Below are 13,580 nucleotides of genomic sequence, written 5' to 3' on the forward strand. Positions count from 1 at the left end.
ATTTTTCATAATGCGCTTATTTGAGCGCGGGGCGCTAATTTTAAAACATTTTTCAGCCAAAACCTCGGTTTTTAAAAATTCTGTAACTTTTCGAATTTTAGCGCGAATCCAAAAATTTGAAAACATGTGTCTTCAGAATGACTTACTTGACTTATGAAAAATCTAGATGCATAATTTTTTGAAAATTTAAAAATTTGAAAGACTTAATAATTTTAATGAATTTCATAAACTGGCAAAAAATTTTGAAAATCAAATTTCGAGACAACGGGATTTTTCATAAGTCAGGTAAGTCATTCTGAAGAGACATGTTTTCGAATTTTTGGATTCGGGGTAAAATTTGAAAAGTTACAGAATTTTTAAAAACCGAGGTTTTGGCTGAAAAATGTTTTAAAATTCGCGCCCCGCGCTCAAATTAGCGCATTATGAAAAATGAAAAAATACGGGTATGCTTATTTTTTGTGGTAAACAAAATAAAATTGGTCCCAACCAGATCTGAGTTGTACACGTAAAAGACTTGCATTGTCAGTAGCACAAACTCAAAACTATCCTTCTGGAACATCACAGAGTCATCATTTTTTTAATCCTTGCAAAATTTCTCGATGCGACAGAATACCTTAAAGATTTTAGATATGACTATCGTTTTATCGACGTGTTTGAAGGATTTCGTATTTTCAACAGCGAATCCAATCACCCCAAAGCCTAGAACAACAGCGCATAGATAGAAAGTCGGCATAATGAGAAGTAAAGAAACCCGTTGAGCCTCATGAAATGTCGCGGCTTCTTTCAGACTATCAAATAAACATTGCACAAAGCCAAAACGTTGATTATGCATCAAGTTTAAGTTTTGCCTCCGCAACGTGGCAGCTATCATGTGCAAATTGGTCCACACTTTTGGCAAACCAGACTCCAACATATTTCTCCAATCCTTCATGAAATACGGAGACAATAAGCTCTTACTTCCAGTTTTCCAGAAAATCGATTGGAAAGGAGTGTCACCCTTACTTCTGGCGACGTGCCGGTTTCCCGAAAATATTACCAATTTTTGATTAAATTCCAACCAGTCGTTCGCAATAAGAAACGCGACCATGGGATAAGGTAGGGTAGAATTTTCGTACAGAATTTTGTTCACCATATGTAACACTGATCTGTTGTTATAAGACAAAAGCTGCGCTTTAAATTCGGTTAAAAACTTAACAGATATCGGATTCTGAGTACCATTAGAAATCAACTTGGGGATAATATCATCATGAAGTAAGGTTTGTTGTTCGCCTGTGTCAAGGTCATACTTGTCCATCGCCACCATCGGAATATTCCATTTGGCAAGGGTCTCAACATCGCGCGGGGTCTCCGGTGGGAATAAGACCGCCAGGCAGGAATAAATCGAGCCTTGATAAAAATTTGACATCAGGATGAAATTCCCAAATAACCATATGATAAGAATGATCATGGTGATTTTTCTAGTATGACAAGCACTCCCAGAACTCTCGCCATCCTGCCCGAGAAATATGCAGGTCACGGCGATAAATTTATCTACAATGGTGGCAAGGTGGCACGTTAAGGAGTTCTGGCTTGCCTCGTTGATTGTCAATATTTCTAAGAATCCCGAAACTGAAATAACGCTGACTAACAGACAGGTCGAACGGGGAAACAAATGTGACCACCCCGGTGGCATGGTGACCGTTATGAAGTTGATTGGTACAAATTTTACCTGGTATACGAATTGCCGTGATCCAATTTCTTCAAACTTTCTATCTAATACGGACCCAAAACTTTTTCTATCAGGTAAGGTAATCATATTCCCGTCGAATTTATGTAAAGTCAAATTATACTTTTCCGCAATGGTGGCTACTGAACAGAAATCGGAGTCTGTAAAATTGACCAATCCTCGGTGGAATAAGCCACACCTTCCTTCAACTGGTGATCGTATGAGGGCCGTGTACTTGTTCATATCCTTATTCTGAGCTTCCCAATCTTGCAGAATAATTGATAATGAGATGCTGCCTAGTTCTTTGAATGTTATTGGATCACACGTTAAACATGGGATCAGTAGGGGTGAGTTCTTAATGTTCTCAAACAGGACTAGCTTCGCGGGACCTAAAGATTCAGTATGACGATTTAGGCATTGTTGCCCATTTTTGTGAGGCCCGATTTGACCAAAAACAAATTCCTGTCTGTAAGCTGTGTAAGAAATGTAGAGTAAGTGATCGCATTCCAGGTAAGGAGGAACCCCAAGATAATTGACATTCGAGTGCAGTTGTATGAAAATTATCTTAAGCCGAGCAGTTTTCTCGATTTTACGATACGCAAACGCTTCAATGTAGTTGATTCCTTTTGGATGACGGAGCCCAGATAAGACATGACACAGGAGGATATTAGAACGAATATTTTGTAAAGTGCGGAGTGCAGAATCTGGAGTGCAGAGTATGGTGTGGTGAAATAGGGCCCAGGTCCTGCCGACCCGTCTCGGCTTTAAAGCCGTATCTATACATTTCTCGGCCAACTCATACCTTTCTAAAATACCGGTAGAGTTTGACCCAAATGCGAGGCAATTCAGCTTCACGAAAATCACAAAGTCGAACCTCTCCAACTACGCGGCCTGGCTGAGCGTCGTTTTCTTTTTCTTCTACTTTATCAGTATTGGGCACTCGACGTATATGATTGTCCGTCAGGTTATCAAACCAAATCCGGCCGTCAAGATTAAACACATCTTTCTCGCATTGATGATGAACACCGCGGGGAACATGGTTGTGGGGACCGTGATTTACGTTCTTTGGAGCGGATTGGAAGCCGTGGATAGGGTAAACTGGTTGATCCGGCGGCATGAAAAGTTCTTCCAAGAGGGTAAGTTGCACTATTACACTACTCACTATAGAATAAAACGCAATTGTAAATCGTTGTCTCTCTGGCTGCCAGCCTGCCATCTGTGTGTCTATCAATGTGTTTCTTGATAATGAAAGTACCTGAGACACCCTGGTGACTTGTGTCACTGCAAAGTACTCCCTTTAATTCCAAATTACTTCCAATCTGCACTTCTACCAATACTTCTAGTAGGGTTGCCGCGGGTAACGGGTCGGGTACCCGTTACCCGCATACCCGCACGATTCTTGCGGGTACCCGTTTTCTGCGGGTAGCGAGATCTACCCGCACGGGTAACGGGTAGTTCAGCTTTTATTTAATTTTGGACATAAATCAGTTCACAATGAAACTTAGCAGCAAGTTAGTCCATATACCAACAATAGCGTCAATTTATTATTTATCCATTTAAAAATTTGCCATTTGCCAGCAACTAGCGTTTTCACCGAGTGTCTTTCCGGAGGTCATAGAAGCCTACGGCAGCCTCAAATGCTTTTTTCGTCACGAAATGCGGAGAAATTATTGTAACTCAAGTATAATTTGTCTGCTCTAAAATATCAGTAATACTTTAACTTGTGTTTGGGTGTATTTATGTAAGACTCACGAGATTTTAATTTGTGTTTTTAAGGTGAAAAACCTGAATCCGATTAAAAGCAAAAATTGTATTTGTAGATAATTTTTTTCAATCAAAATGTCAAAAAGTCAAACTAAAACTTTACCTTTTTCAAGCACACCACGATGGATGGATTAGGGAGTATTTACATCAAAAAGTCGAGCCAAAAATTAGGAAACGCATGATACTGTCCATTGAATATCCACTTTGAAGAATATCTAATATTGGCGGCAAAGTTGAATTTTAAGTAAATCTTCTGCGTCTTTTTCTTCCACGGGACGAAAACTATGATGGACTTTGAACTCTGTTCCCTAATAGTTTTCGTTAAACGGGCTATTCAGTGGAAAGATAAGTGATAATTCCTAATTTTTGGCTTGATTGTTTTTACATAATTCGCTAAGAAATTCCGGTGTAGCTTGAAAAAGGTTCCATTGTCTGCCAAAAAGTCTGGTTTCAGAAACATCTAATGAGCATACCCCGGACAAATATTTTTTTATCCTACCCTACTCATGTTGAGCTCAACACGAGTAGGGTAGGATAAAAAAATATTTGTCCGGGGTATGCTAATGAGATCTAGCAAAATATGGCATTCGTAACTTGCACAGCATTATCTCAAACTACTGAACAACCCAAATGGGTAAATAATTGATTAAATCAAATTTATTCTGAAGATTGGTTAGTTTTTAATTTAATTCTCATAACGGATAGCGGGTAACGGGTACCCGTGCGGGTACGGGTAGTGGTGCTGCGGGTAGAGGGTCGGGTAACGGGTAGCATTTTCGCTACCCGCGGCAACCCTATCTTCTAGTCTAATTGCTTCCCTCGAATCCTTGGGAAGTTGATAATTACTTCGTTTTGTGTTCCGCCAGATATGGATGAATTGTCGTCACACGCTAAAGAAATATGGTGAAAATTTACCCAACCTTTATCACATTTTACTCAACTGTTGATGCCAAAATGCGATGACACAACTATTGTGCATAAATCTCACTCACAGGTTGATTAATCCGTTCACACAATAGTTGAGTAAATTTTACTCAACTAGTTAGTGAAATGAAAAATGGGGTAATTTAATCCTACACCTTAGTTGAGTAAAAATAACTCTTCAATTAAGTAAATTTTGCCTAATTATAGAATCAATTTTATTCAATTTTTGAACAATATTTTCCCAGCAGTTGATGAAAATGTTCATAATTTATGAGCATTTTTCACGCATTTATTTAGAATAATTATCCTCTGGTTCGTTTCAAAATAATTAGAGTAAATTTTTATTTAAATAAAATTTAAACACTAATTACAACATTATGGCAGTATAAGTTTAAGGACTTTAATGTTATGTGCGGCATCAATCTTTGCCACCGTTCGGTTATATGACATCCTCCCGTTCGGCTTCTATGTCATGTTTCCATTCTTTACGTTCGCCATCTTCGGGATTTCACAGCTTCTTCTGCCCGTCGTTGCTGGGATTCATGAAAATTCGACCAAAGCCCTGGCCAAGTAGGTTACACAGTTGGAAGGAAAGGGGTTCAACAATCACAGGTGCTTACGCCGACAATTCAGAGCCCTACGTCCGGTGCGTTTCATCGCTGGGTTTGGCGGGTTCACATTCTTCTTGCTGGACAAGTCGATCAAGACCTACTTTTTACGAAGTATACTGGATAATACGATAACATTGTTGATTGGATTGCCCGAGGTGGACCAGAGTCAGATTGAATTCAAATATTAGATTGCTGTATGTTTGCATCAACCTACTCCACGCAAGAAATTTATCCCCACGAAGAGGAATGAATCTGAAAGAAAATTACTGATTGTGAATGAAAATCATCAGCCAGAAATCGGAATGAATGACTTTCAGTGTAAAATAATTATTAAAATGCTCACCGATAGTGAGCCAGGAATTTGGAGTAAATAGCGTATCCATAAGCTGGCCTAAAAATTATCAACTTACAATTTTTATATTTCGTTGGGTTTCATACTTTTGCACCTTAGATTTATATTAGATTCCAAGAACGCTTAAAATCAACTTTTGCACCATTTGGGACTACTTTTAGTACTCAAATTATTTAAGTACAACCGCCTGGCAACACTAGGATAAAAGCCCATTTACTATAATGTTACGTGCTACTCATCACACCACCAAATCGGTTAAATAAGCTTTATTTCTTTAGGTTCATCCTTATTGCTGGCCTTTGGAAGAGGGGGTGAAGGATCGCAGATGATCTTAAACTCTATCTCTAGATACATATGCATGTATAAGTATGTATGTACAAATTTATGTATATAAAATTGCTTAAAGTTTGACATTAAGTGGCTTATGGAATAGGTATGTACATACATAACCTTGGCGAGTTGCAAAGCATTCGAAAAGTACATATGTATGTATGTGGCCTGGTCTTCAGAAGAGTTGGGCATAACCAATTCTGTGATGTTAAATTTTATCACGGATTAATAAAATTTATAAATGTATGTAACCGCAAGCTATAAATACATAGGTTTGAGTTGATGTTATGTACTTAAAATTGTTAAGCAAGTAAATCTAAATATGTAGATATATAAATGTGCAAATATATTCCAAGTATAAAAACTATGAAAATCTTGTTACAATGGGAAGTCTCCCCGCGTATGCGCTCGGATTTTGGTTAAGCTAGTCTTAATCCATCGCAAATTTGCTTATTATGAAATTTGCTACCAATAATACAAATATATCGGCTTGCTTGGCAACGTGATTTGCATCTTACGAGGAGAAAACGGGAATTTACTCTGTAAAATTTTAGACTCGTTTTCTACCCTTTGGAACCCACTATTTCTACAACGGATTTTGCCTATTTTAAATGTAATACCAGAGTTCGGCACAGTTCAGAACTTTACGCGCCGTCGCCGATATATCTGATTTTCTATTCGTTAACAAGTTCGATGCAGTTCAGCTTAAGAATAACCAAAATTCCTGTCACTGCCGACACTGAAGAATTGATGAAGTGTCAGACTCCATATGTGATAAGTAATTAACTTCGTGATGGGTTGATATTAATTTGCTCAAAATCCGAGAGCATGCACTGTGATACCTCCATTATTTGTGTCGAAATGGAACAGATATCCAGTCGAGGAAAGTTACTAAAATTATTACACACAATTAAAATTATATAACCCAATAAGACAAAATGCATGAAGTTTTTATTCATTCATTCACTCATTCATTCATATAAATACTCCACTCCGAGAGGTGTACATAGCTTTCACTTGTCCCTACAATTCACACAAAATGTCATCCAGTGAAACAGTCCAAGTTGCAATTTTTCTCGAAAAGAATGGCCACACCGCCGAATTACCCGGTGTCTCGTATGACATCGCATCCGGCGCCTTGCTGGCCTCCAAGAATGGAGAAATCCTGTCTCAAGCTTACCCCGAACTGGTCGGAGCATCTGCAAAACTAAGGTTTGACATGGGCCCCGTAAAAATTCCGGAAACCGGTGAAACTGTCCGATTAGCGGGAGATATTCCAATCATTCAGACATATTCCCCCCGATATCCGGTGTCTGCACTGGAACAACTGGTGCGGAAAGTGGGGCGCGATATTACCTCGCACGTGGACAAATTTGCCCTTGCGGATACCCGCAAAGTGGAGAAGCTATGCAAATCCTTACTTCTCTTCGTTACCGGCGTGATTCCGAGCGGGTTTGAGATTCCATGGGATACCTTGCTTCCGGTGGTGGACGTATTTATCTTTGTATTCTTGGTGGACGATAAGTTCGATGAGGTAGGTAGAGGCTAGGCTAGGCAATAAATAATAATTCTTCTTTGTGTGTTAATTGAAATTAAAAAAATTCGTTCGAAGTTTTGAAATAAATTTCCATTGGTTACTCAGTTTATCTTAAATTGTTTTTATCTGACGGATTTTCCCAATATTCCTCATGTTTTGTGTCAAGCGTAGCGTGGAAAATTATCAAATGAATAAAATAATTCGTTTATCCTTAATAAATATGAACTAATAAATATTCATTCAGTCAATGATTTAAACAAATTATCCGTCCTTATTCATGAATTTGAGGAATTATGAATGAATAAGTATTACATCTGTATTAATGAATGTGAACAGGTACAAGAGGGAGAGGACGTGAGTAAATCTTCCTGGTTCGAAATGGCGGCGAGATTTCGGTCGATGGATGAATGCGAGGTGAACGAGGAGGACAGCTTGTTTCGTTTTGTGGAGGAATGTAAACGAGGATTGCGCAGGATGGAGAACTTTCCAGGTGAATCGGAACCCGTGCGGAGGGCGGTGGAAGAGTGGTTGATCAGAGAGGGAGAAGCTTTAGAGGGAACAGGTAAGCAAATTTATTTAAGGGTGTAATTTAATTACTTTGTAAGTGCTTACATGCAAAAATACGCATAAAACTTCTACGCAAGCATAAATCAAAGATTCGAAATCGCATGACCTTATAGTAGCGTAGGATTATATTTATTAACTTTATCTTGGACATGGAAATGTAGAAATTTTTAAGTTTGCAAAGTTAAGATGTTAGAATGATTTTTTTCGTCAATGATAAAATCGAAATAAAATAGACGGCAAGCAAGCAGTAAAAATTAAATATCTTATCATCAACAAAAACCCCCAAAATTCTAACCTCATAATTTTACTAGGTCAAAAATTATTGATTTTTGGATGCAATAAAATCTGAATTTAAAAAAATGCACGGATTTTCAAAAGATTTCAAAATCATAATTTCAATTCATGAAGGAAGGGAACGTTCTGAACCACTAAATTAATTTTTTACAGCTGAGGAAAAAACAGCTGCCGCATATCTCGCCGAACGCCGCTACACATCCGGATTTAAGTTAAGCTGTGAAGTACTCGCGCTCAGCTTGCACATCGCCATAACTCCGGAACAGCGCGAGGATCCCGTTTTTCAAGAGTTGGAAGACCTCTGGGCCACCCTGGCCGGGCTGGCGAATGATGTTTACTCCCTCGCTAAAGAGGTCGAACAGGGCGAAGAGTCCAACTACTTGCTCGTGGCGGGAAAGAGTGGCGAATTTTCCAACATTTCGACCTGCTTGACCTATCTTTTGGAAGTTCTAATGCCCCGAACGATACAGAAAGTTAAGATTTTGGAGGAAGAGCTTCTCCTCAAATATGATGGGGATGAAAATTTAGAGAATTATTTCAAACTAGCGGACAACTCGTATGACGCGATGGTTAAGTGGTCTCCGTGGTCGGGACGGTTTGGTCGATTTAAGGAAGGAAGCGTGAGCATGGTTTTTACGCAGTAATGCTAATAGATTGCAAATTACCACATTTGCACTAGCAATAAAAGCTTTACTTCAAGTTACATGGGAACCTTGGAGCGAACTCTGTCAATAAATTAAGTAAAACATTTCGAATAATAAGCAACTTGTGTTTCCGTTGAAATCCGTGTTTGAAAAAAATGTTGGCGGAAAATTTAATAATAAGAATTTTCTCCTACTGGACGAACGCCAGGGAGGAGGTGGGGGAACAAGTCGATTAATGATTTTAAAGGAACAGTTAAGTTTGTATAGTTTGAATAGTCAAACTTTCTTATGATCACATGCAATTATAGGATTTACAAATATGTAGGAAAAAAGCAGTGATGATAATCAGAAATTATCTTAAATCAAAATTAAATAAATCAAAATGTTTGGTTATGGATGTCATAAAAATATTTGTACAATTATTCGGATTAGACGAATCTGAATCGATTTTATGAACAATAAAATCTACGGAAAATATACAAATGTAGTTAAACATTTATTACTACTGTGTATCGTAATTTTTCATATTTTTGAAATGTACAAAATTATTACGAAATGTCCAACATTACCCTATGCCCACTATGATAAAAAATATGGAAATAAATTTCGAAAATTTCTCATTAAGTTGGTTTCGATTCAAATAGACTAGAATGTTGTAACACGGAAATTGTTGAAGGTACAGCGTTTCATATCACCTCATGACAGAGAGTAATTGAATGCTATTTACATATTTATGTACACACTCTTAGAAATCCTGTTACGACTACATAGATGTAACCTGAGGGTTATGACCCGTGGTGATGATTTGTCCTCGGTTGCTATAAATTGTTGACAGTGGCTCACCTACAGTTAGATAAACGTATAATTTAATGACAAATTTCTAATTACGTCGGTACAGTCATAAATATGTATACGTTTACTTTCGTGCTATACTCGTCACCGGATTTCCAAGAGTATGGACCAGGCTGAAAAAAGTCCATTTACAAAAATGTGTGGTGTTACTGATCACACCGCTAAATACATACATCGATTAAGTAAGCTTTACTACTTAATATACATCACTCTCCTTATCCTTGTTACCGACCTTTGGATGAAGGCCGAGAAATGAACTTCAACTGTATTCCTAAATACTAGTGTGGCCTGTGAGTTGTAAATGAGTTGGGATGAATTGGATTTACATAAATGTGGCATAAATAAACCAACTTGTACAAAATTTTATCTTAGTTTATTAAATTTTGGTCGAGATGGTCTCGAGATAGTTTCAAGTAAATACACAAATTTTGACTCTTTCAATTTTCAAACAAACCGTTAATAACCTGTTTAGGAAAAACTGGACCCGTCCGTAAATGCTAAAAACTAAATTTTGCACAAGTTTGTTATAACCTATATATTTATTTATACTATTTATATTTAAGGCCAACTCATCAACTCATTTAAAACTCATCGGCAACACTACTACATAAATTCATATGCAGGTATTCATGAATGGGTGCGTAAAATTTGAGTTGGGACATGCAGACCATTAAATTTTACTGGCGTTGCAAAATATTCCCTAAGTACAGTATGCAACTTATTTAATGATACGATCGCATTTTATTTATATCGAGATGAGTTCGTAATTTAAAAATTTGAAACTCCGTCCAAAAATCTAGAAGGTATCTACGGTCAATTTCCTCGTCGTCGATTTTTAATGTCACACACAGGTCAAAGGTCAAGATTATTTTTCAGACAAAATTTGAGGGGTCGAAAAAAAAAACTTTGTGAATAATTTTACTTGAACTTTGCAATATTTTTTATCGGATGCAGCATGCGTTTTGAAGAAAAATGAGCTTTGGTCGGACCGTGTACGATTTTTTTGACACCCACAGGAATTTTTCGCCAAGGAAAGGTTTGAGGTCTAAAATCGCCACCGTAGCGAAAATTGGAACACTGAAACATATGTACGTTTGATACGTTTTGGCTTCTGATATGTCCTCTTGCCTCGCCTCCTCCGCCATCACGCCAGTCCCTGCGCCACAAAAAAGCAGAGAATTCAATCACTTGCACATCAAGAAATACAATTTCCTTAAAGAAGGTGTGCATTCACAGTACACGTGGAATGGCTTCAATATTTGGATCATTGATAATTACTTGTTGTCTTTTATTCCCATTTCATAATGAAATTGAAACAGATAATCCTTAAAATATAAATATGTATGCATGGTTCATTAGTACCTTTGCACATTGGTGAGAGGTTTTGTCACAAAAGAAACTGGCTTATGCTCCAGTAGTATTTATTATTAAAATACACATACACATACCCATAGGCTGAATATGCAAACATATATTTCAGTTTTCCCCACTAATCCCCACTAAATTGTAGTTCTTTAATTCCCTTGAACAAAATTTTTTCTGGACAAGAGTTTCTGCTCGTAAGTATTTAGTTACATATCCTAAGAATTATGGTGTACGTGCTACCACATTAGTTCATAATATCGACAATAAAGATATTCGCGTTCAACGGTATGGTTAAACTTGCCTTCAATTTTATTAGACTATTAATTACCAGTTTTTTTAAGCATAATGGAGAAAGTAGGTTTTATTTATAAGTTAACCATGATGATCATAATAACCATAATAACTATGTATGAATCTCTCATAAAGACATTTCAGGGGAATGTCACGCATAATAAATTTATTTGTTCATATCGATAACCTTTAATTTTACTCATATTATGGTTCAAGGTTGGTCTTGTTTAAGTTATGTTTAGATTGTTATGTCAACTCAGGTTTCCTAAGAACTAGGGTTACAGTTTACATAATATAGATTCACATGTAAATACATAGCTTGGAACCTAACTTATTCCAAATTGGCCAAAATTGGGTAATGAATTCAACGAACTACGGATAGTTCGTACGGTCCTACACGAAATGCCAAACTTTTACGTCAATTCACTAATGCAATTTTACCAAATTTATGTATTTGAAAGGAGCTGCCTTTGAGTAAGTCAGAAGGACAAATGTAGACTTGGAAAATTTGCACCGCATCCATTATGGATTGGAAAACATCCCTAATGCCTTCATTATCTTTGACTTTTATGAATTTCACGTAACTATCATCAGCTCTGTTCAGCTGAAGGAAGCAAGATGCCGACCCGGCTCGGCTACAAAGCTGTGTCCCTACATTTCTCAGGAAACTCCTACCTTCCCCAGATGCCAGTTGACTTTGACGTATGTACAAACGAGACAATTCAGCTTCACGAAAATCACCATGACGAACATTTCCAAGTACACGGCTTCTGAGCGTGGTTTTCTTTTTCTTCTACTTCATCAGTATTGGACACTCGACGTACATGATGGTCCGCCAGGTTGTCAAGCCCAACCCAGACGTACAAATCACAAACATTTTCCTCGGCGTGATGATGAACACGGCAGGAACGATGGTGGTGGGGACGGTGATAGAAATTTTGGGGAGTGGCAAGGAGGCGGTGGAGAAAGTAAACTGGTTGATTCAGCGGTATGACACGTTCAAGGAAGAGGTAAGATGACCAAACGTTAATTCCAACTTTTTGTACCTCAGAATGTCCGTATGTATCTCGGTCCACTTGTCTAGTTCAATTGTTTCCTTCCAAACTTTGCCTAAAAACATTTTTGGATATTTATCTGTTTGTTCCCACCAGATATGGATGGCCCGTCGCCGCAACCGATATGGAAGAAAACATCCGGAGAAATAGACACGTTCGGGATAGCGGCTTACGCAATGCTCTCTCCGCTTCCGTTCGTTCCCTTCTTCGCAGCAATATTTGGCCTCGCAAAGAGACATTGGAGAAATTGGGTAACCGTTATTTATGTACATAATATATATATTCGCATATTTCTCGTAATAATTTTGTTAAATTGTTAAACTTAAAAGTTAAATTTCTTAAGTGTATAAATGAATGTCAAGTAGTTTGCAATAATGGCTTCAAGAGTGTAGGAATACTTGAAATTTGCAGGCACACTTCCGAATACCCCCTTCTTCATCTCCGTAGCACTTACATGGACTATACCCAAATGAAAATTATCGAAGCCTTGTTTCTCGGATCTGAAGCCACGATAGCCCTTGAACTAATCGAGTGTGGCATCTGGCTCTGCGCGGCGTCAATCTTTGCGACCATTCGATTGTATCCTGTTCTGCCGTTCGGCTTCTACGTCATGTTTCCATTCTTTACGTTCGCCATCTTCGGGATTTCACAGCTCCTTCTGCCCGTCATTGCTGGTATGCATGAAAATTCGGCCAAGGCTCTAGCCAAGTGGGTTAGACAGGTGGAGGGAAATGAGTTCCCAAATCGCGGATATTTAGGCCGAAAATTCCGAGCACTTCGTTCGATTCGGTTCATCGCTGGCTTTAATGGGTTCACCTTCTTCATGCTGGACAAGTCGTTTAAAACCTACTTTTGGCGAAGTATTATGGATAATACCATTACGCTATTGCTAGGCTTACCAGAACTATAGAAAAATCAGGACAAATTGAAGTGTTAGGTATATATCTGTATGTGCGTAATTACCTGTACGAATATGTATATTTTAGGATTAGACTAATCTGAATAGCAATTGATATATAGTAAGAAATCGTATGTTCACGAAGTCAAGAGGATGACTCCAAGATGCACGACCCGGCCCAGATCGATTTCGGGCGCGTCTGTCACTGGTTGAAACCAATGGGCAAAACTTGCGCCCCATCAGATCAGTTAGGGTCACAGCTCTTCGCATTATGCTCATTTTTATTGGTACTGACAATTTTTACCGGTAGAGCGCTATCCTTCACTCACTTTTATGCTACCGTATTATATACAACATCAATACAATTTCAATATGGGATATTCCAATTTTA

This window comes from Folsomia candida, unplaced genomic scaffold (genome assembly GCF_002217175.1).
Source record: "Folsomia candida strain VU population unplaced genomic scaffold, ASM221717v1 Fcan01_Sc010, whole genome shotgun sequence".
Lineage (NCBI taxonomy): Eukaryota > Metazoa > Arthropoda > Collembola > Entomobryomorpha > Isotomidae > Folsomia > Folsomia candida.